Raw genomic sequence first — 23,640 nt, 5'->3', positions numbered from 1 at the left:
AGTGCTTAACTCTGCTCTTACAGCACGAAAGCAGATGTGGACAGGACATAGATGAAGCGGCGGGGCTGGGTTCCAGTAAAAAACTTTATTTATAAAAACAGGCAGCTGGCCAGATTTGGCCCACCCGCAGGCTAGAGTTTTCCAACTTCTTGGCACAGATCACGAAGACAACACAGTGATATGATCGTTAAATGAAGAGCAGGGCTTCTGAAGTCAGGCAGATCCAATTCAGGTCTCTGCCCAAGACAGCTTTATTAGCTGTGTTACCTTGGGCCAGTCACTTAACTCAATCAGGTCCAGCCTCCCTATCTTTACAACAGGATACTAAAAGCCTGCCTCACCAGGTTCTGTGATAATGAAATGAACAAATAACTCCTGACAGTCAATCAACATTTGCTGTCAATCATTGGGATGGGGGTGTGGCTTTGAGTCTTCCCTTGGTTGGAAGAGCCTCTGCTGGCTCGGGTGATGAAGGTCCAAGGCATCTTTCCGTGTAAAAATGTACTTCCTGAAATTTAGTATTCCGTGGATTCACTTGGTGAAGTGAAATCAGAGCTGGCAAGCTAGAATTATCTGAGAAGTAAAATCTCATTGCCCGCCATGCTGCAGCCGGAACACCTATGCCAGAACCTCCGGCGGCAGGGGTGGGGGATGTGAGACCACCCCTGAGGGCATCGGTTCACGTGAAAACTTCCCAGATGATTCCAGTGCGAAGCCCAAGCTGAGACCCACTGGACTTCACGATGCAAAGAATGTGGAAGAGTCCTCCTTTCTTCCTGCCCAAGGTGTGGTCCATGTCCTGGCCCCACTAGCATCCCCTGGGAGTTGTGAGCAAGGCAGACGCTGGGACCCCATCCCAGACCTGCTGGATCCGACTCTGCACTTTGACAGAAGCTCCAGGGGATTCCTGTGTGCACCCAAGTTTGAAGAATCGACTCCACGGGGGCCCTGACAAACCTGGTTCAGCATCAGCATCTCTTTTGCAAAGCTCAAAACATTCCCAGCCCTCATCACCAACTCACTGACTCTAAATCACCGTGGGTGGCCCAGGGATGGGTACTTTTCCCCAATATTTTATTTGAAAAGGTTCAAACATATAGTAATATCATACCCACCTAGATTCTATGATAATCAAGACTCCACTGCTGTTTCATCACCTCTCTATGCGTTTATCCATCTATCCACTAACCCATCTTATTTTTTAAATGCATGTCAAAGTAAAAAGCAGACATCAGCATCCCTCGGCCCTAAATCCTTAAGCACGCACATCACATCACTAATTTTTAACAAGGTCTCCTTGACGAGGCTATACATCTAGGGAGAGTCTTTTTCTCTGTCCAGAAGAAAGAATCCTTCAGATTTGACAAAAAGCGGTCCTCTTCCTCCAATTTTTAAAAAAGGGATGCTTGAGCCTCTCTCAGTGCTATAACTTTCAGTTTGACGAGATGCTTTTTGGTGCCTGACCCAATTCCACCGCGTCCCATTAATCCCATCTCCTCTTTCCCTGGACAGAGCATTAGACAAGTCAGCCACTCCTAGGTCCACTGGATCTCTTGTATTTAAATGATGTGTTCACTGGACTGGACGCTGCCGCATGTCTCCCAAACACCCCCTGTGCTTTCCCTCCGAAATGCATCTCCTGGCAAAACCCTGTATCTTTTCACCTGCGCACCTGTGGCAATTAAGAGGGCGCCTTCTGCTGCGCTTTCTAACTCTGCAGCAGAGAACCTGCAGAAAAGGCTTGGGGACAACGCGCTCTATCACCACCCTTGTTTCTGGGTTTGGAAAGTCCGGGGACCAGACAGCAGGGACCTCACCTATACCTCTGGCTTTCCTTCCGCCTTGGTTTTTCCTTGGACGGTTACCTGCTGAATACAGAACACTAAGCCTGTCTTAGACAGTGAAAGACAAACAGTATATGGTATCGCTTATGTGTGGAATCTAAAAAAAAAAAAGGATACAAATGAACTTCTTTGCAAAACAGAAACAAGGCGCACAGACTTGGAAAAACTTACTTGGAAAAACTTTCCTTTACCAAAGGTGGCAGGCGGGGTGGGGGGAGGGATGGTCTGGGGGTTTGCACCCTGGGGTACATGGAATAACTGGCCAATGGGGACCTTGCTGTTTAGCACAGGGAACGCTACCCAGTATTCTGTGATGATCTATGTGGGAAAAGAATCTGCAAGAGAATAGATGTGTGTACAGGCATCACTGAATCACTTTGCTGTGCAGCAGAAACATCACAAACTTGTGAATCAACTCTACTTCAATAGGACTTCAAAACATGAAAGAAGAAGAAAAAAAAACCCTCAGCTTTTTAGTCAGGGCTAATGTGAACTTAAAAAACTAGTGACGTTTTTCTTTTCTTTTTTTTTTTTTTTTTTTTTTTGTCTTTTTGCCATTTCTAGGCCGCTCCTGTGGCATATGGAGGTTCCCAGGCTAGGGGTCTAATCGGAGCTATAGCTGCCAGCCTATGCCAGAGCCACAGCAACACGGGATCCAAGCCACATCTGCAAACTAGACCACAGCTCACAGCAACGCCAAATCCTTAACCCACTGAGCAAGGCCAGGGGTCGAACCCGCAACCTCATGGCTCCTAGTTGGATTCAGTCACCACTGCGCCACCAAGGGAACTCCAAAATACTAGTGATGTTTTTCTGCTAGTTTAACATGGAAAGGAGGCTGGCCCCAGGACCCAAGGCAGGACAGTTCATTCTGGTCAAAGACTTAAGCTCTTTTAGGAAAGAGGTTCTCCCCGGCCGGTAGTGCCCCGAGCTCTTTAGGAGTATTTCAGAACCCCTGGGGTGGAGCTGCAGTTAGAACCAGCCCAGCCTGCACCTGGGCTCCTCCCCAGGGCTCTCAGATTGTCATCAAAGCCCTCGGGATAAATTCAGAAGCGTGGTTCCCCCTGAATAATTGCCCAGTGATTTCCAAATGCTCTCTTAACCATCTATAAAAAGGCCGTCTCCATTCCGGAACACGTACACCCCGGGTCCCTCTGTCTGACAGATCACCATGACTGGGCCAGCCAGGAGGCCACCGTCATGCAGCATTTTCGCCTCCAAACCTAAAAGGCCTGGGTTCTCTGACCTCCATGGCTTGTCCAGACCACCCACCCTCTGTTTGCAACCCTCCTCCAACCTTGAAACCCGACCCCCTCCTCTGTAGGAACCACCCATGTTTAAGCAAATAAATACCCCAAAGTAACCAGCTCCCTGGTGGTATTCAAATAAATGTCCCAGGAAAGAGTATGGCGGCGGGAAGGGGCGGTACCCTGGGCCTCCAGTGCAGCTTGCCTGCCTGGAAGCATCCTTGGGCTGGGTCTCTGCAGATATCGGGCCAGTGCTTCTTTCTGTGCAAGATGAGCAATGCGACACCCTCCTTCTACCCCCCAAACAGGGGAGGGGCTGAAGGGTTCTGTAAGTCACCTTCTGGGGAGGTTGTGGCTGCTGGCTGAGCTGCAGGGAGGGTGGGTGGTGCTCAGTCAGAGAGGCCACCCTCCCAAAGCTGTGCAGAGATGCCAGGTAAGCTCCCAGTTCCTCAGCCGTAAGCCCTGAAATCCCTCTGCCGTTTGGGAGGGTGGCTGGGTGGGTGGGTAGGATGCCCCGGGGATCAGCTCTCTGTGACTCAGAAACACTTCAAGAGAGCCCGGAGACCAGCCTGCAGTGAAGAGGGGTGCGGGGGAGAAGCAAGGGGGGACCCACGAGTCAAAAATCTCCCTGCCTCTGACTCAGTGGCAAAAGCCACTGAGTGTCCTTGGTTTCACGGAATGCCGACGGCCGGGAATAAAGTCCCCGGCTCTGTCACCGGTTGGCTGGTCTACAGAGTCACCGATGAAAAGGATTTTCAAACACATCTGAGAAATCAGAGGGAAAAAGGACAATGGCCCAATCGCTGCTTTTATATGAATCTCCAGGAGTGGCGGCCTCCTCCATCCTCCCCCAGACGAGGAAGAGAGGGAGCAGAGGCGTCCTCTGAAGTCGGCCCAGGGGGTTGGGGGATGAAGGAAAGCGGGGACAAGATGGGGCTAAAAAGCTGGCCGTGCACCTCTAGTGTGTGTGTGTGTGTGGGGGGGGTGACCACGTTTCAAAAATAAACACAAACCCCAAAATAAACAGTGTTAATGGAAGTGACTAATCAAGGGTGTGCTGAACTTGGTGGTTCTTGATAAGATACAGGGGGAAATGCACTTGGAAAAAATAACAGATTTCCCGCCCCCCTTTGATAAATAAAGCCATGGGGAGAGGGTGAGCGGGATTAGGGTTCAAGCTTGGTTCAAACTGGCAGCAGAGGCTGAAAAAAACCCCACAGTTTCTCCATCCTGACACTACTGACATGTAGGGCTGGATAATTCTTTGTGGCGGGGGGCCTGTCCTGTGTGTGCATTGTCGGATGCTTAGCAGCATCCCTGGCCACCACCCACTCGTGAGATGCCAATGGTACCCTCCCCTCTGGCTGTGACAACCAGAAATAGCTCCAGACATTGCACATAGCCCCCGGGGTAGGGGTAAAGGGACAACGTTGAGCCTGGCTGGGAACCAGTGGTTTCCGATCAGGGGCACAGCTGAGTTTAAAAGTCACCTCTGGGCTCCCGGCAGGGCTCTGAAGGGCCAGAGAGCTGGCCAGCTGGAAAGGAATGTGGCCTCTCACGCATGTGACCAAGTGCTGGTCATCAGTGGCTTCGTGGCACCAGGCCCTCAGCAGGACGCCACCCACCGGCCTCCAGACCCACACGCCCAGCATCCTGTGGGTTAGGAAGGCCTTAAGATCTGTGAGCAACGCAGGTACAGAGCTCTGCTGTTTGAAAGTTCTGGAAGAACAGTCGCCATTGGTCTCAAAGTTGCCTTGGCCGGGAAAGGAGAGGGACTATGGCCCACATCGAGGAAGAATTCTGCAGAGAAGGGACATCTGGGAGGCCAGTTGGGGTCCACTTGGCTGAGCCGCCCATCTCACTGGGCCCAATCGAAACCAAGCAGGGCCCTGTGGGGCTCCTGGGCACACGAGCCATGCTGGGGCCTCCATTTCTTGTTTTGAGGGAGTACGCTTCAGCCTCCACGACCTTCCCGAGTTCCAAAGAGCAGGTTCAAACAGCTGCTAATCAAGGCAGGGAGGGGACATTCTAGGGAGGAACATTCAAGAGACAACAGTGCAGCCTTCCTTCCGTAGGGTCCTGGTTCCTCCTCCAGGAATCCAGAGAGAACCATGTCTTTTGAGTTCTTCGGCAGAACTCAAACCCACAACACGTGGAAGACCTTAATGACGTAGTTAGTCTTCATTCCGGAAAGAGGAATCGCCAGCTTTGGAGAACAATGAAAGCTTGCATCTGCCCTGATCCTCATCTGAGGCCCTATTTTTCACTCCCAAACTATAAAGTCACCTCCCAATCTCTCCCATGGTGGGCACAGTCTTTAAGGCATTAGCCTGCTGTGGCCCCGTGTGCCTGGCAAAGCCGTGAACGCTATCTTTCTCTCCTTCACCCCAAACCCTGCCTTGGAGTTTCTATTCGGCCCCGGTGGACAGAGGCTGAGTTTGGGCCACACAAAGGGAGTTGAAGCAGGGCGGTGGGAGTCACTCCTCAAACATCACGTTTCTCTTCCTAGACAAAGGCTGAGTAGAGGGCAAGAGATGGGTGAGGGTTCTTCGAGACGCAGAGACCCCATGGCTGGCCACCCACCACTCTCTCTGCCCACAGTATTGGCTGCATTTGACACAGCTGTCCCTTTGGTGGGGGAGGGGAGGACTAGCCATGACCTGGAAGTCAAGTGTCCAACACCTGCCATCCCTGCTGTCCCTCCGTGATGTCTGGGAACCACCTTTAGTCCGGGCTGCCCGTATTTCCAGAAGAGAATCACCTCCTAGGTCATTCCACACCGGGGCAGCCTAGCCAGCTGTGTCTTGTGTCTACACAGCAGCATACACTGCAGAAGCGGGTATTTGGTGCACAGGGGCTTTCTGTCAGAGGGACTCTGGTATTTACAATGTGGCTTGCCTATCTCACTTGGCAAAAGAGTTTCGGATGCTCTCTGCCCCAAGATGGGCTACAGGGCTGGAGCGGGAGGTGATGGACGGGACAGATGGAGAGAGGTGAAGCGAAGGTGACTGGGCTGGGGCCTCCTGCTCTGAGTCTCTGCCTTTCTCTCTCCTGCCCTCCACCCCGACTCTAGGAGCCACAGCAGCACCAGCCTTCTCCCCACTGGGCCTGAGCTTTCCTCCTCAGCAATCTGCTTTCCACACACACACACACACACAAAAGCTCGCGTTCTAAATAGAGCGGAACTGAGAATGGGCTGCAGCCCGGATGAGGTCTTCCCTCCCTGGAGAGCCCAGCATCCCCCGTGGAGGGCTGGTCCCCCCCCAGCGCCTCTCACTCAAAGCATTCCTGACCCCGGAGCGCCCAACCCTGACGGCAGGCACGAAGCCGCCACAAATGGATTTTGCTTCTGTAGCACTTTGCCCGGGCTGGAACCCTCCCCCTGGCCGGGCTTCCCTTCTCTGGCCTCCACTCCCTGCGGGTACCTTTCGGGCAACCAGGGGACCTTATTCCAGGCGGGGGCCAGAGGCCCCCCTCCATCACTGTCACCATTAATTTGCTGAGGGAGGTCGGGCGGCTTGAATGGACCCACCTGAATCGCAGCATTCCCCAAACCAGGTCCACCCACAAGGACACAGCCTCTCTCACAGCATCAGACTGTTGAATATTAATTTCTAGTATGCTCTCAAGGGAACCTGGGCACAAGGTTGGGGTGAATCTTTTGACCTTCCTCCTCCTCGGTTCTGGAAAAGTCTATCAAGGCTCATCCCATCAGGCACAGGGCCAGAGGCATATTTTTGGATCCAAGCGAGGCACCCAGTTCTGTGCAGTTCACTCATTTACACCCGCATCCAGCATCACTCCCATGTTGATCAGGTCTTCCCCCCACCCCCAATTTTTAGGGCCATGCTCGAGGCATATGGAAGTTCCCAGGCTAGGGGTTGAATTGAAGCTGTAGCTGCCGGCCTATGCCAAAGCCACAGCAACGCCCGATCTAAGCCTTGTCTGCGACCCACGCCACAGTTCACAGCAATACCAGATCCTTAACCCACTGAGTGAGGCCAGGGATCGAACCCCAGTCCTCATGGATACCAGTTGGGTTGTTACCCCTGAGCCACAAAGGGGACTCCCCAATCAGGTCTTTTGAATGAGATTCTCACCTCCCCCCCCAGAATAAGATCCATACCCATCAGCCCTTGGAAGACTGGGCTGTGAGAAAGTGCACGCATTCCAAAAGGGGAAGGGTCTCACAATGTCACCAACTCTTGACCCAGGTAAACCCTAGGGACCCTATGACAGCTCTGGGAAGTCTTTGGGAGAAGGGTGTAGCCACGGCCTTCAGGAAGGCCATTTGCCAGCTGGGGGCCCCTTGGGAAGCTGTGGTGGGGGTGACAGACCCAGTCCTCCACCCCAGCCTCTCCCAATCTTAAGGAATCCGGAGTCAGAACCATTCCATGACTTGTCTGGGAGTCAGCGCCACGCTGCTCTTCACGGCCTCTGTGCATCCAGCATCTCCAAGAGCATCCGTTCATCCAACCAGGCATAAGGCGAGGGATGCGGAAAGGGAAGTGAACTTAAACAGAAGCTGAGGGTTACCCACGCTGACCACTGCCAGCTCGGGGTGTGCCTCCCCCTCCTCCATCCCAATAAAGGCCAAAGGGGAAGGGGGAGGAGTTTAAAATATGCAAATGGGTGAGGTCCTGCGGTGCAGCACCAGGGACGCTATCCAGTCACTTGCGACAGAACAGGATAGAAGATAAGATGAGCAAAAGGGTATATGTACTATATTCTTACATATACATATAAATATCATATATACATATATATGACTGGGGCACTTTGCTGTACAGCAGAAATGGACAGAACATTGTAAATCAAGTATAATAAAAACAATTTCAAATAAAATAAAATACGCCAATAGGCGCCTTCCTGACCCAACGCATTTGGAAACCAGAATAATCACTGTTCCAACCTGTTCCGTATTTTTTTTTTTTTTTTTTTTTTTTTATCTCCAGTGACAGGTATCTCTGAGCTAGGAAGAAAGCTTTCCTCTCTAGCTCCTTTCTTACAATCTGGTTCAGCGCACCAAAAAAAAAAAAAAAAAAAAAAAAAAAATTTAAAATGCTGAAACAAGGTATTTTTTTTCCCCTCTGGATGAACTGTTTTACAATAAGCTACCTGCTGGGGTCAGGAAACCTGAGCTCAGTGGCTTTCTGCTCCCACCGAAACTCACAAGGGGGCTTTCGGACGAAGCACTTTTCCAGAGAGATGGTCACCCACACACAACCCTTTGTATCTGTTCCAGCTTTTATTTGAAACATTTCTCTCCTCCGCTTCACCTCCATCTCCCCTGCCCTTCTCTCCTTCCTTCTCCCTTAACTGACACTGCTGGCTCTCCTGGCAGACAGCTTCCTGATGGGGAGTCTGGACAGGGAAGCGGGGAGGGGTGATGGAAAATGGGAGTTGGGGGGGGGAGTGGAGGGGGCTGCTCCTTGTGTGCCCAGAGGGAGCAGTTTCTTTCCTATTAGATGTGTGATGCTCAGAAGGGCAGGAATGGCCAAAATCAAAATAAATAGGCAGCGGAAACAGGCAGCCCCTCCCTGAGAATGGTAATTGCCCAGGATGAACGTTTATCCAAACACAGGAGAAAAATGGTTCCTGTCGGAGGGCCGGGAGAGAAGCACTTCTTACTGGAAAGGAAATTTGTTTACAACATTTTATTTGCTCCTTAGTTTTTAATGCTGTTCTGGCCCCACGTCCTATAAACAGACCAGCCTTTCCATTCTCCAGTGGTGCTGGGAGAACTGAAGACAGAGCAGATGGAGCTGGTGCCAGAGCCCTGGCGACTGAGCTCTCACATGACATAAGCCCCCGCCCAGCGGGGGGTCTGCCAGAGAGGCTTGTTGGTCTGCAGTGGAGGAGGGTACGATCTGAAATCTAGGCGCAGAAACAGGGAGAAGGTGGCCCGGCCTGTGAGATCAGCTCTTTTCTATGCCCAGGTAGGGAGGCAACAGAAAGGGTTTAAGAACCCGATGCATAGGTCTCATTGAGTATTTTGTGGGGCGTCCTTAGTCAGCAGAGGCAACTGACAGGTTCTAGAAAGAACTTGGCCTTTGCGAGAAAAAGTTTGACTGGTATTAGAGTCCGATGAGGCTGACATGGGACCGAGACGCCCCGGGAAAGAGAATCGCTGTTCTGAGGGCCAGTATCTAGGCAGCAGCATCTCTGCTCTTGGCTGGCATCTCAACTCGAGCCCACCAACCAAACCGAACAACTAAAAGAGCTCCCCAAAGCTGGAGAGATTCAGGGATGCTGTGTCACATCGGAGAAACGTACATAGAGTGATGGAGTTTGCATTTGAGATCTCTTTCCACCCAGATCATGTGCGCCAAGAGGCATGGCAGACAGGCCCAGACAGTTCCAAGGTCAGAGCACAGAGGTAAAAGCCCCCATCTATTGAGGGCTGTGTCTCAGCCACTAAGTGCTGCACCTGCAAGAATCCATTTCAACCTTGCAACCACCTGACAAAACAGTCTAAAGATGAGGCTGAGTTCCTCCTTGGAGGTGTCAGGGTTCCAAGTTGGGAGCTATCTTAAGATAGGAACCCGAGGCCATGAATACCTGCCTGAAAAAGATCATTCTTCTCCCACTGCTGCCTCACATCCCCCTGGAGAATGAATGGGAAAGACCCACCATGTACAACAACGGAGATTTCGGGCTGTTTTGTTACAGCAGTCTATGGTGACTAATACGGCTTACTTTCCTCACCTAGAACACAGAGATCTTAAGACTGTCTCACAGAGTTGCTAGGAGATTCAAATGAGAAGCTTTTCAAAGAGCCTTCAAGCTGCAATAAGACATGGGGCTGTATTATTTCCTGAAAAACACTGGGCTGCGACTCTTCCCTGAGCTCCTTGATTTTTCTTGGCTGAGTGTCTTAACGTCGCTTAAAGGTCTGAAATTGGTCCTGGTGACCAGAGCTCATAGAGGACCCCCCAATCTGCCCAAATTCTAATTGTCCCCATTCATACGAAGAAGAGGGGGTGGTCTCTGCGTCCTTCCCCCCCCCACAAGGTGAAACTTCTGCCTACATTTCTGCTCTTCTTCCCCCTTTCTATGCTCTTCCCCATGGAACGGTTGGTTAACCAGATAGCAAATGGGAACAAGCTGTTCCCTCCCTGGGTCTGCTGGTTCTGGAATAGCACCTCTTCCATCTTTGCCTTCTGTCCCCAAGTGGAAGCCCTGACGCTCAGAACCGAAGTAGGGGATCTGCTTATCATTATCCAAGTCTCTGTGACTTGCTGGACACATTCATGTCAGGGCAAAGAGCTGGCAGCATTACCTACCAAGGGTCTCCAGTAGCCCTAACCATGAGTCTGTGTGGCAAATGGGACTGATGGTTTTATGTGTGCCATTCTTGCAGAACCAGCCTGTAAGGAAGATCTCCAGGGAAAAAGCTATCTCCTATGTGTTGTGTTTTTCTGCTCTATTTCCCCGTGCTAGACGTTGTGAAATTCTTGAGAGATTCTGACCTAAACTTTTGAGTTTAAATTTTTCTTCCCCTCCTTAAAAATCACCCTAGCTCTCACAGAACTGGCAAAAACCAGACACACGCTATTTCCAGAAGAGTGTCTGTGGGGAGACCCACCCATTAAGGAACAAGCACGTTTTCTCTGCTCCTGAGAAAACACCTTCTTGATTAATAGTGGGCAGGGATTCATGGTACACAGAGCAACAGATCATTAGTAAGGAAAATCAACTCCAACTTTTTCTTCTATGTCTACCAGGTAAAAGCCACCACGCTATGATTTAAGAGCCCTGAACTTCAAATCTCCAATGACCTTGGTTTTGAATCCAAACTCTCACATATAAGACTTGATCGAAGTCATTGATTCCTGTAAATTTTCATTTTCTGAGAACTTTTTTGGTGTGTCTTTTTAGGGCTGCACTTGCAGCATATGGAAGTTCCCAGGCTAGGGGTCAAATTGGAGCTGCAGCTGCCGGCCTACACCACAGCCACAGCTATGCCAGATGTGAGCTGCATTTGTGACCTACACCACAGCTCATGGCAATGCCGGATCCTTAACCCACTGAGTGAGTCCAGGGATCGAACCTGCATCCTCATGGATGTTAGTCAGATTGATTTTTGTGGAGCCACCAGGGGAACTCCATTTTCTGAGGATTAAATATCAGTCACAGTACGTGCCATGTGATCCTGAACAGTATTGGGCATTTCAGGGATAAATTCAATGTGTAAGGAGTGACTCAGTTCCTGTTTTAATGAAAGAGAGAGAGAAAGACAGAGAGAGAGAAGTGTTGGGAGAAGGAGTTTTAAAACAAGTTCCATATAAGCACAGTAAATGACATACAAAAATGCTACGGTCAAGGCAGTCAACCTTGACCTTTTGGGGGTACCTATCCTATGCCAGGTGCTTTGAGAGAGTATATGGCAGAGGGAGAAGTCACAACTCGGACGAAGAAACCCAGGAAGGCTTCCTAGAGAAGGGAGCATTTGCAACGAGCCTTGAAGGGTTAGCAGGATTTCAGGAGCCTGGCTGCTCAACATTGATCTTTAAAAACACAGACACATCCAGGAAGACCTGCCAGAGGATTAAAAATCACGCTGAGTTCAATAAAAAATCACCACTGGTGTGTGAAAGGAACTCTCCTAATTAAGCAATTCCAGAACATTCCCAACCCTTGACTGCATGAGTAGCGGTGGGGAACTGTTACATCCGGGCAGGCTGGTTAAGACGCCTTCTCCACGGATGGTTACCGGGGTGGCCTGGAGAAAGGGCATCTGGAGTTTGATGTGGCGCAATGTGCCCGGGCGGGTACGGTACCCACCCAGGGACAGCACCAGGAGATCCGAGGACCCCAGGGTGGCAGTGCTTTAGAGCAGCCTGGAGATGTTCAAGGCAACGGGTAAGGAATGGGCCATCAAGCTTCGTTTCACTGCAGCACATGCTTGGAAACTGGGTAGACTTGGGGGTGGTCCAGCCTCTGGAGGTCTGGAAATCTCCCTCCATGGAGAATGACAAGCCTGGTCGGCACTCCCAGCGCTGCCCTGTCAGCTCGTCTTTCAGCATATCCGGCTGAAATCATCTGTCACTGCGAACCAGCATAGACACAGGGCATCTGTATCTTTTTTTTCAGTGGCCGTGACAATGCTGACTTTAGTGAGAGGCCAGAGCTTCGCCAGACAGCCTGGGACCTAACTTTTGAAGAGCTTGGGCAAAGGATGGAGGACACCCACTGCCCTGAGCCACAGCACCACGGTCTTGGGTAGCCCCCACGGCGGCCAGAGCCCCCAGTACAGGCAGGTGCACGAAGCAAGGGCCTTGCCTATTCTGTGCTCCCCACTTCTCCAAAACGCAGGCCCGAGGTACCATCAAAGGTGGGCGTCGGGGGGGGGGGTGGGGGGGGAGGCGGCAGGCAAAGGAGGAAGGAAAGGAGAAGGAGATGGAAAACAATTTTAAAAAATCAACCTTCGGCAGCACCTGATAACCTGGAGTACACGGCGATCGGCGCCGGACAGCATACAAAAGCCAAAGGCGGGTCCCGGGACCGGTCAGCTTAAGACTTAATATTTGCCTTTCGCTAAGCAAACTAATAAATCCCCTGCAGTTTTAGCCACGCAGAGCTCCCCGTTTTTATTTATTGGTCAAAATGGCAGGCAGGTTTTTTTTTCCCCTTCCAGTCACCCCAGGCAAATAGCAGTCCCCCCATCCCCCTCCTGTCATCCGTCTGTGTGTCTATTTGCCTTTTCCCTCGACAAACTCTTGTTCAGGGCAGCTGACAACAAGTGCAAACAGCTTTGAAGTATTCTTTGGTAATGGACTTCCCGAGACGGCCCTGTCTTTGGCTTGTGCAGCTGAAGGCAAAGGGAGAAAGAGCTACTTGTCAGACATCGGCTGGGTCAGGCAAGGCTTAGAGCTTGATGCATGGGAGGGACCCGGAGGATCAAGGAGTCCAACCACTGCCCCTTCCCTCCCCCATTTTATGGATGAGAAAACTGAGATGCAGAGAAAAGGCTTGAGTGACTTACACATGATCTTGGAGCAAGCTGAAGGGAAGGCAGGAGGAGAGCCAGAGAGAACAAAAAGTAGCAAATCCTTTGTCATGAACTGCATCCAATATGGCAGCCCTGTGGATGGCAGCGCTGGCAGAGGCTTTGGGAAGCGTGTGGCCTGACTCACTCATTTTACCTGGAAGGAACCAAGAAGAGGGGTTTTCTGAGACACTCAAGTCTCCTGGTCTCCCCACTCTTTTGTTTTGTTTTTTTTTATCAGCATAAGACATGCACCTGGGCCCAGAAATAAGATGCATTTGGCTCAATATCTGATGGAGAAATCAACATTCATGGACACTTGGCAGCCTGTGAGTTGCTCTTTAAAATTCTGCTTCCCCACCAGGTTGAATATCATCCAACCTTCTCTCACAGTTCTCTTCCGCTACTCTGCCAGAAAGGCTGCCTCCCCCAGGGCTGGACCATCCCTCATCCAATGTTGGAAAGGGAATTCCTGCATTAGTCAGAGGTAGATCGGGGATAAGAGGGATGCTTTTAGACTCCATCAGGCTCTTGGGATTCTGGGATTCTATATGGATGAGAAGAAAAGAGAGAAAAAGAGAAAATTGTTGCTTTTGGCACAATCGTGGGACTTCTGCTGGAACCAAGGGATATCTGTGGGATACAGACGAAGGTAACATCTGAAGTGAGTCCACCTTTTGAAAAAGAAAAGTGGCACCCGGGAGCTGGCTAGCCTTCCTTCAATGGCCATGAAGGCAGGGAAAGTCGGAACCGGGGTGAAGACCCAGACGCACCATGTTGGGTCTTGGTCTCCACGCATGTGTAATGAGAGGGTAGTTTCTAGATGTTTGCCTGCTCATCTCTATCTTAGCAGGCGAAGATTCCCCGGTGGCCACATCATGTAAGATGAACATGATTAGCTGAAGGCTCATGTTCCAGGACTCCAGATGCTCAGGCCTGCCTTTCAACAAAAAAGATAAAGACTTGATCCCCCTTCGACAAGAAGCAACAACATCAGGATGGCATGCCATCCTGAAAGCCTGGCTTTAGCTATCCCGAAAAGAACCTGTAATTTGCCTTCAGGTGGTTCTTACCTGTCAGGAACACCCCAAATGGGGGCTGGCACAACCTTCTCCTCCTCTACCCCGGGCTCCTACCACCAAGTTCCGCTCCCTTATCCCAGATAAAGTCAAGTGTCTGGAACGGTGCGGGGGAGCTGGGAGGTCCTATTCAATGCTATCTGAGTTGACTTCAAAAGTTCTCTAGGAGACTTAAACAGAAAGTACACACGTAGGCCAAATTTACATGCCCCTGAGAGTGTGAAGGGGTCCTAGAGTTCAAAGAAATTTCAGGAAGTCCTGTAGCTCATGCCTTTGAACTCCAGACATCAGCATCCCAAGGATTTTAGGTCTTAGTTTTCTGTCGAGCTCAGATGGAGACTTTTCTTCTTGTCTCCTTATTCTATACAGTGTGAACTTGTATGGTAAACACACACACACACACACACACACACACACACACACACACACACACTCTGCAGTCTCTTTCCCCTTGTTCCCAGTGGCTATATTTGTTTCTGTTTCATAATGAACTGTTTGGTTCTTAATAGAAAAGGTTAATACCATCTTTATAAGTTGGGTTGTATCAGATAGGAACCCCTGATACCTTGAATGCCTGCCAGGGCCACCTGTCCACAGCAGTCTTCTGAAGGAAGTGGTCTCAGCTGGTTGTTTACAGCCAGGCTTTTATTCTAGATTATGCAACCCTATGACCCTGGAAACAACAAATCTGGTCAAGATGGGTTGGTGCTGGGTCCACGGGCACCCATCTATAGGTAGCCCAGTGGCCAATGAAGTTGCCTGACGCAAGAGTTTTGAATGGCGACTGGCCAGACCCATCAAGAGCATCAGCCAGTCACAGCAGGGAAAGTAGAAGAGAGGCAGGGTCCTCGAGTCACCCAGTAGGGTGACTGGTTGTTCCAGTTTGCTTAGGACTGTCCTAGGTTTAGCACTAAAAAGTCCTGCATCCCAGGAAACTCCTCAGTCCTGGGCCAACTGAGTCACCCTCAGCTCATCACCATGGTAGGATCCTGGGAACAGTGGATGCTGGTGCAAACAGAAGATCAAGATGGCCAGGGTGGTTCGGTTCTGCTATCCCTGGCTATCTGGAACGACTTGGGCTTCTTGGGCAGGCCTAGGTGGAGAGCGCCTCGGCGGGCTGCTTCCTTTCTTCTTTACGTCCATGGCAACTCGAAACAAACCAGCACGTACGGAGCAGTATCAGCAAGTCTCTGCTTCTTAAAACCCAAAGGAATCTAATGCAATGAGGTGTCTGCAGGTCAAGGAAGGAAGGTAAAAGCCCACAAACAAGCCTCCCATTTCAAAAGCACAAACCATCCTCCAGAAGTTCTCCTCGTCTGTTTTGTGGTGAATCTGAGATGCCAAGGACCCCACTGCTTCCCTTCTAAGACACCAAAGTCACAAAGTGGTCATCCAAATGCATCATCTACAACACGGGAAAGATGCAGAATGTCTGGCTTTCATTCTTTTTCCGAAGGCAAGTCATTCATTTGCTGTGAAAAGAGAAAATGCATCTTTGGCTCTGCGTTTTGGACACGACTGAACCATGACTGATCTCTAGGAAATGTTTTTAGCCGTATGTATGACGGCCACAGAGTGAAAAGGAAAAGGCAGGACTTGTGTTTTGTGAGGCCCCATCGACTGTCAGAGGGCTGTGTCACCAGCACACACTCAAGAATTCAGGTCCTCAAGACACACCAACTCTGGTGGCTGGATACTCTGCCATGAAGCGCCGCGTTTGGACACAGAACCCAAATGCTAGCTGGGAGAAGGTCTTCACCGTTGACCGTGCATCGGTGTCAGTAGAAAATGTGTTCATTTTCTGCTTCTCCAGATCTACACCTGCTTATGATCCGAACCCAAGAAAGCTGAATGTGGGGAACGCCAGCCTTCATGGTCCAGCTCGCGGCCAGCGCCCCCTCCAACATCCTGAGAGCCTGAAGAATTTCTGCCTGGACCCGCATTGCTCTGGAACCTGCGGGGGCCAGATCCCAAATCAATGAGAAGGGATGCAATTCCAAGGCCGCTTGCATAGCAACACACAGACACTGGCCTCTGTAGAGGGAGCAGGAACAAAAATTAAGACCCCATTGACCTGCGGGTAGTTAACTATTCACTCTGTATCCGGCTGGAAGATAATGGAGCAAACAAGAAGAATTGCCGAGTCCAAAGGCACAGCGGACGTGGGAGGTGGGGGGCGAGGAAGGGTGTGGCAGAAAGTCCTTGGCTTCCCCGGGGCCGGTGTGGGGGAGTCTTAAGACCAGGAACCCGCCAAGAAACATTTCCCACGCGAAGGAAGAACAAGGGATCCGGGACAATGGTGTCTTCTTCAACTGTAGGTCTTCTCAAATCTGGAAGTTGCTTTGTTCTCCAAAATAAGAATCCTCAATCAAATCAAGAGCTCTTGCCTCTTAAGAGATGGTCCTGTTTCACCCAGGTCCTGTGGGGGTCCTGGCGGCAAACTCTGGCTCCACAGAAGTTCCTGGTGGGAAGCGTGGGCGAGGAAGAACAGCCCTGTATCGGTCCTTCCTTCCAGGCCTGTGGACCAAAAAAACATCGTTAAGAGTGAGGTTCTGGCTTCTGTCCTTTCAACAGCTGTCTTTCGACAACAGCAGCGCCTTACCGTCTTTAGTCCATCACGTTCCAGCTACTGAACAGAACATACACGGCTTCTAAAAGCAGTATTTTAGTTACGGCAGAAAAAAAAAAAAAAGGCCTATTTATACCATTCAAGGAACTCCCAGGACACTGAATCATCACCAGGAACCCTCTACACAAATTTTACCAATACACCCAGAGTGGATTAAAAAAAAAAAAAAATACCACTGAATACAGCCAACCCAGAGGAAGTGGAAACTTCTGTTTTTCAGCACGTCACCATTACGTCCCTGAGATACCAGGTCAGGAGCATGGAGGTGTCAGGCCACCCAGGTTAACAGAAGAGCAAATCGAGGCACAGAGGCTGCCGATGTTCTCAGTGCAAGAGGGCAAGCATCTGGTCCCAATCTTTTTTTTTTTTTTTTTTTAAGGGTCGCACCAGCGGCATATGGAGATTCCCAGGCTAGGGGTCCAATCAGAGCTGCAGCTCCCAGCCTACGCCACAGCCACAGCAACGCAGGATCCGAGCCATGTCTGCAACCTACACCACAGCTCACGGCAACACCAGATCCTTAACCCACTGAGAGAGGCCAGAGATCAAACCTGTGTCCTCAGGGATCCTAGTTCGTTAACCACTGATCCACAAAGGGAACTCCTGGTCCCTAATTCTAACGCTCACTTTGGCTGGAACGTCTCTGCTTTTGGGAGGCCCTTCACAGCTACGTGGGAGATCACCCAGAGTGGACAGGGGTCCCGGAGAGGAATAGCATCAGACACATTTCTCCTTCCCCCATGCTGATTTCAAATAAATGAAGATGGACTGGGACTCGTCATGCCTTCCTGGTTTCCCACCACCCCAGACACGCCCCCAACACACACCCATTTCCTGAGTGACAGATATGTTTAGTCCCACTAAATGCTTCCAGGGGACATCCCCATTTAAAAATTGCTCCAGTAATGCAAGCAGGCCACCCATCCACAGACAGAGATAACCCGGGCCTTGTAACAAGGCTGCTCATTGGCTCTCTGACTCTGGCAATCACCCTCAACCCACAAGGAGAAACGTGGACGACTACACATCCAGGCACTGGCAAGGACCACACTGGGTTAGGTGCTGCGAGTGCAGATCTGAGTGAAACCAGACAGGCAACCCCACTTTGGAGGCCATGGAAGAGAGGCCACAGCGCTCATGCACAAAGGCCAGAAGGACAGCACCATCTGAGGGAAAGGTGCTGAGGCTCTGGGGAAGATCGGGTCGAGAGAGGCCCCTTTTGTCCCTCTACAGATCTTGGAGGGTTTTGGCTCAGCCTGGTGCGAGGGTGCTCTCCTTCCTGTGGGCTTTGGCTAAATCTCTGGTAAGGGATGTGTGCAGCTGTTGTGAAACCAGACAGAAGGGTGTTGGTTGTCAAAGATGGGGGGACGGCACCCTAAAAGGCCTGGGGAGACTGCGTAGGGAGAAGACTGTTCAAGACATTGGTCTGCATGAGAATATGCAAGAAGGGGGTGTGCGTGTAGGAGGCAACGCCCCCGAGAAGCCAGCCAATGAGCTTCAGCAGAGGCACCTCGGCGCTGCAGGCAGCTCTCTGATTGGTGGTTAAGAGGGCGGCCGCGAGGCTGGTCATTCTCTTTCAATTGGATCCGGAATCGCCCCCAACCACCTCAAAGTTCGGGTAAACTTTCTCGCTTTCCCTTTCCCCTCCTGGCCAGCAGCCCTCTGAGCTGCCCCAAAGAAATCCAGGAGAAGCCCTTTCCCCAGGGAGACGCACGCAGCTAGCAAATTAATTGGCAGCAGCAGCCGGGTGAATCACACAGGGACTTCCTTCTTGTCGCCCGGCAACCACATGCACTTGGCAGTGGGACATTAAACACAGAGGGGAATGTTGGGAGGCCTGCGCAAAATAAAATAAAAAGCAAAACACCCCTCCAGCACCCCCCACCCCCAGACTCATCCCAGCCCGGCAGACCCAGGCAAGGGGGCTGGGAGGAAGAGTGGAAATGAGGGCGTGCAGGCAGAGGAGGAGAGGGAGGTTAGGATCAGCCTAACACTCTCTCCCTCCCCCCATCAAACTCTTCTAGGTGTAGCCTTTGTATTTGGCCAAAGACACGCCTCTATTCGCCTAGAGAAAGGCAATAGAGGCACAGGGATTAGCAGGCACCTACAGATTTGAAAGATCACTTAGAAACACAGCCTGGAGGGTTCAGGAAGCTGGCTGGGGGACTGCCAGGTCCACTGTCCATGCTCCCCACCCCCCGCCTTCCCAGGTTAAGACCCCCTCCCACCTCTAAGGCCGGATCCCCTTCCCCCAATCTCTTCCCACTTGAATGTTTCCCTGTCTGTTGCTATGGCCACTAGGAGCTGGTTAGACAAGCCTCCACCACCAGGCCTTACCCTTCAGACCCTGTCTCTGGCCTCTTTGAAAACTCCCGGGATGGAAATAAAATGTATGTATAGTCTACATTCGGAACAATCCATGGAAAACAAACAAACAAACTGGGGACCAGGAAAGGAGGAACAGCAGCAAGAGGGCCCCTGGGATAGACTGAATATGAGCCCCAAAAATACTCCTGTCCTAATCATCCCAGCAACCCGCAAATGTTACCTTCTATAGCAAAAGAGACCGGGCGAGTGTGAATAAGGATCCTGCAATGCAGCGATTATCCTGGATTATTGGGGAGGTTGGGGGGTGGGGACCAAATGTAATTGCAAGTATCCTTCTAAAAGGGAGGCAGAGGAAGGTCTGATGGAAAGAAGGAGCAGGAGATGTGATAATGGAAGCAAGAGGCTGAGGCCAGCGATTCAAGGACACAGGTGGTCTCCAGACGCTAGAAAAGGCCAGGACACTCATCCCTAGAGCTTCTGGAAGGAATCAGCCCTGCAGATACCTTGACTTGAGCCCAGTGAAAGTGGCTAACGTAAGAGGCTACGAGAACAAATGTGTGTTGTTTTAAGCCACTAAGTCCGTGGTGATTTTGCGGCAGCATAGGAAACTAAGCTTGTCAATCAGGGCGTACCTTGTCTGGCTCCCCACAGGCTTAGGGAAGAGGGCATCTTAGTGGAGAGTCTGTAACAACGGAACGGGCCTGCTCCGAAGCGGGATGTGGCTGGCTTGGAGAGGTCTCCCAGACAGCCTACAGGCTTGGAAGGAAAAGGTCGGGTCTCTTCGAGCAACTGGGCAAGAGGAAGCCCGGGCTTTGCAGTGGGCTCTCAAAGGACACTGGTTGTGACTGTCACCAGGGCTTCATCTCTGAAAGCCTCCATTTTGTCATCTGCAAAACAGATAATATTATTATCCGCCTTGCAAAGCTTTGGGGATTAAATGAGATACTGCCTGAAAAGCACATGGCGCAGAGCAGACGCCAAATAAATGATACCTCTTAGGAAGGATTAGGCATGCATACATGGGCAGAAGCTGTTAAGTGCCCTTCCCAACATCTATCCTCTCTTCCCCGCCCCCCCAGACTTAGTAATCTAACTCTGATTTTTGGCTGGCACACTGTGGCCCAAAGGAAAAAGACTCTGTTTCTCATAGTCTTGGCAGCCAGCTCGAGCCATGTGATTAAGATCTGGCTCAAGAGATGGAAGCAAAAGTGTTGTGGGCCTTCTGGGTGGCTGTTCAAAAGGTGTTTGAAGGAGCCTGAGAGTTACCTACCTGCCTTTACTACCTTCTGCTCCCATGAAGACATGATGGCTGGTGCCTAGCAGCCATCTTGGACTATGAGGGGCTCCAATGAAAATAAGAGCCACGCACTAAGAATCTAACGAAGACGGAAGCCTAGATCCCTGATGACTCCAGAACTGCCATGCAAGCTTTGGATGGCCTTTCTCTGGATTTCCGTTGTGTAAGAGAATGCGCTTCGGTCTTAGTTAATAAGTCACTGTTATTTCAGAGTTCTCTGGCCATTGCAATGGAGACACTATACCACGGATCTAAGAAAAAAGGATTCAGAGTTATTCTAGAGCAGTGGTCCTCGGTGTGTAGCCCTTGACCGACAGTTTCAGAAACACCTGGGAACCTGTCAGAAATGCAAGTTCCCAGGCCTCGCCCCAGACTTGCCGAAACAAGATCTCTGCGGGTGGAGCCCAGCACTCTGTGTTTTAACAAGTGCTCCGGGAGATTCGGAAGCAGAGTCGCGTGTGAGACCACCATTCCCGAGCACGTTTTTCCCAATTCCCAATGTCACGAGGGACATTTGGGGCTGGACAATTCTTGCTTGGGGAGGAAGGGGCTGTTCTATGCATTCTAAGAGGTCCAGCAGCAGCCCCGGCCTCCACCCACCAGATGCCAGGAGTACCCCTCTCCTTGTGACCATCAAAGACATCTCAGACACTGGCATATGCCTGGGTTCAGGGCAGGGGCAGCAAAATCTCTCCCTGTGAGAAACCTGGTGGCCAAGTCATTCCCTCTTCTTGACTTTGGCTGCACATTAGAATCACCTGGAAGGTTTTCAAAATTCCGATGCCTAGGGCCTGCCCCGGCCTGGTTAGGTCAGAATCCATGAGGGCGGGACGAGGCTGCCGTTAAAGCGCTCCAGGTGATACCAACCTGGGGCCAGGGCTGAGAACCGCTGCCCAATGCAAAGAGCTGGAGAAGGAGCAACACACCTGAATCCTAAAAACGGCCGGGATGCAAGATGCACCTAGACCGAGACCCTGAGACCCTAAGAAAGCGCGCCCCGGGTTAACTTGGGAATGAACATCCCAGCTGCCAGCTGGGGTGACTGGATGGGGTGGAATTCCTGGTGGCTGTGTCACCTCATTTCCCATCAGAACAGGGTGGACACCTTTCAGTGTCTCCCATGAATAACCACACAAAGCCTTAGCTTCCTCCCCTAATAAACCCAGCACACAATGAGCCAGCTCCCACGAGATGCTGTAAACATGAGCTCACTCCACAAAAAGAACTGTCTCAATAAAGACAGTGATGCTGTGAGGGGGCCCAGGAAGAACTGGGGAACCTAGATTCTCCATCCAATTGGTAAACTCCCCAGGCACTGAAACCAGAATCCTCCCACAAGGATGGACTCTGAGCAAGGAGAAACTTCCCAGACAGTGAATGAGGCCCTGAAAATAAGCTTGGCTGGGGGTCCCCGAGTGGGGGGAAGAGAATCCAAAGAGAAACCAGCCACAAAGAAAGAGGGAGAGGGAACAGGTTGATGCTCTGGCTCCTTGGAAAGAAGGATGAAGTCATGTGTAAATTCTCTCTCCAGCAGGGACTGTCTTTTGCCTTCATTATCCCCCACCCCACCCCCCACCCCAACTCCCTCACTGCCCTCCCCCGTGCCCCCCCCCGTGGGGGGGGGCTGCCCTGCAGAAATGCTGAGCCAAGTGTTTCCTTCTTTCCTTTGGCCCAAATCATGAAGTCTAGGATGTCACTGGGGGAGGGAGGGGGGAGGCAGAGAAAAGGAGGAGGAAGGGTGGGGGAAAGAAGAGGCTGGAAAGGGGGTGAAGAGGGGAGAGAAAGAGCAGGTAGAGGGCCGGAGGAGAGGAAGACAGAGGAAAGGGCGCGAGAGACACTCAGGCCCAGGATGAAGTGGCCTCTCTGGCTGGTACCCATGTCAGCCCCACCTGACCAGCCTGGATGCAAAGGTGAGGCACAGGTGTGCATCTGTACAGGAGCAGCGAATGCCCTGTGAGTCTCTAAGAGGCGAAGGCTCAGTGGGATGGAGCGGCCCAGCATGGTCCCTTCCCTGCTGGGGTGGGGGTCGGGGGTCTGCTTTCTGTTCTTGCAGGCTACTCGATACACCTGACTGGAGCAAGGAAGGAGAAATCCGGTTGCCCTGTACCAGTGCTATCCAAGAGCCAAGGCGTCCAGGTGCCCCTTCTGCCCCCTGAGACTTTTAACAGGTTCCTGTGCGATGAACTAAGACGTTGCAGCTGGCATTGGCCATTCCCAAGGCTCTCACCTTCCTTTCCTGCGTTACTGCCCTTCCTCGCAGAGTCAGAATGTATCTCGCTCTGAACTAAAATCCCCCGGTCCCCTCCAGCCCATAAACCTTGTGTGCAAATGTCCTAACTCTTGCAAATGTGTCGGAGAAGAAAGCTTCCAGATGTTCTGTTTGTATGGTGGTGTTTCTCTGCTCCCGTCTCCGGAGGCCAATGCATGATGTCCAGCACCCTGACTGCTCGGATGAAATACGAGGCCGCCAAGAGGCACCGCCTGAGGACAGGTGGGAAGGATGCCCCTCCCCACCCTAGGACCACACTCAACCGCTGCCTCTGTCAACTCTGCCCCAGCAAAGATGTGACCTCATATGCCCCATTTATTCTTCCACCATCCCCCACACCCCGTGTCTTCTACTCTTACTGGTGAGATTTACGTCCCTGGGGTTTGATCCATGTAAGTGCAAAACCCTCCAGAAGACAACAAAGGAGCAAGTCTGCGAGTCCCAAATGATAAATGTCCTCTCTGAACAGCCACATTTTTTTTATTTTATTTTTTTAAGGCTGCACCTGCAGCACATGGACGTTCCCGGGCTAGGGGTCAACTCGGAACTTCAGCTGCCAGTCTATACCACAGCCACGGCAATGTGGGATCTGAGCCACAGCCTCAACCTACACCACAGCTCCTGGCAACCCCAGATCCTTAACCCACTGAGCGAGGCCAGGGATGGAACCCGCATCGTCATGGATACTAGCCGGGTTGTCAACCTGCTGAGCCACAATGGGAACTCCTTAAAATTCTTATACCAACTGCCTTTGTAACACAGAGTCAAGGACAGGACAACCTAGAGGGGCTTTTACACGTAAGATGTCAAAGCATCTTCTGCAGGGACATCTTAGCAGTGGGACCAGCCAGAACAAAGGCATGGAGTTGACGACTTGCCAAGGCCCCTCTGGGGCTGGTGGCCTCTGATCTCTAGCAGAGTAATTGCCAACGGGCAGCCTTGTGCACACATAGCCA

General features: G+C 51.4%; 1 protein-coding gene across 12 annotated transcripts in view; it reads right to left on the bottom strand.

Annotated features, from left to right (window-relative positions):
• The window catches only part of LOC102165318, a 381,153-nt gene that overhangs the window by 168,244 nt on the left and 189,269 nt on the right, over positions 1–23,640 (bottom strand). For 10 of the 12 annotated variants that reach the window (XR_002337038.1, XR_002337031.1, XR_002337032.1 and 7 more), the window contains 2 exons: positions 14,727–16,678; positions 13,080–13,239 (listed from right to left, as the gene is read on the bottom strand). The gene's annotated coding sequence lies outside the window, so the exon portion shown is untranslated. Of the gene's footprint in view, positions 1–13,079; positions 13,240–14,726; positions 16,679–19,750; positions 20,006–23,640 lie in introns of all 12 variants that reach the window. The other 2 variants (XR_002337040.1, XR_002337039.1) reach the window with 1 other exon arrangement.

Source organism: Sus scrofa, chromosome 12 (genome assembly GCF_000003025.6).
Source record: "Sus scrofa isolate TJ Tabasco breed Duroc chromosome 12, Sscrofa11.1, whole genome shotgun sequence".
NCBI lineage: Eukaryota > Metazoa > Chordata > Mammalia > Artiodactyla > Suidae > Sus > Sus scrofa.
This window is presented reverse-complemented; position numbering and strand designations above follow the sequence as displayed.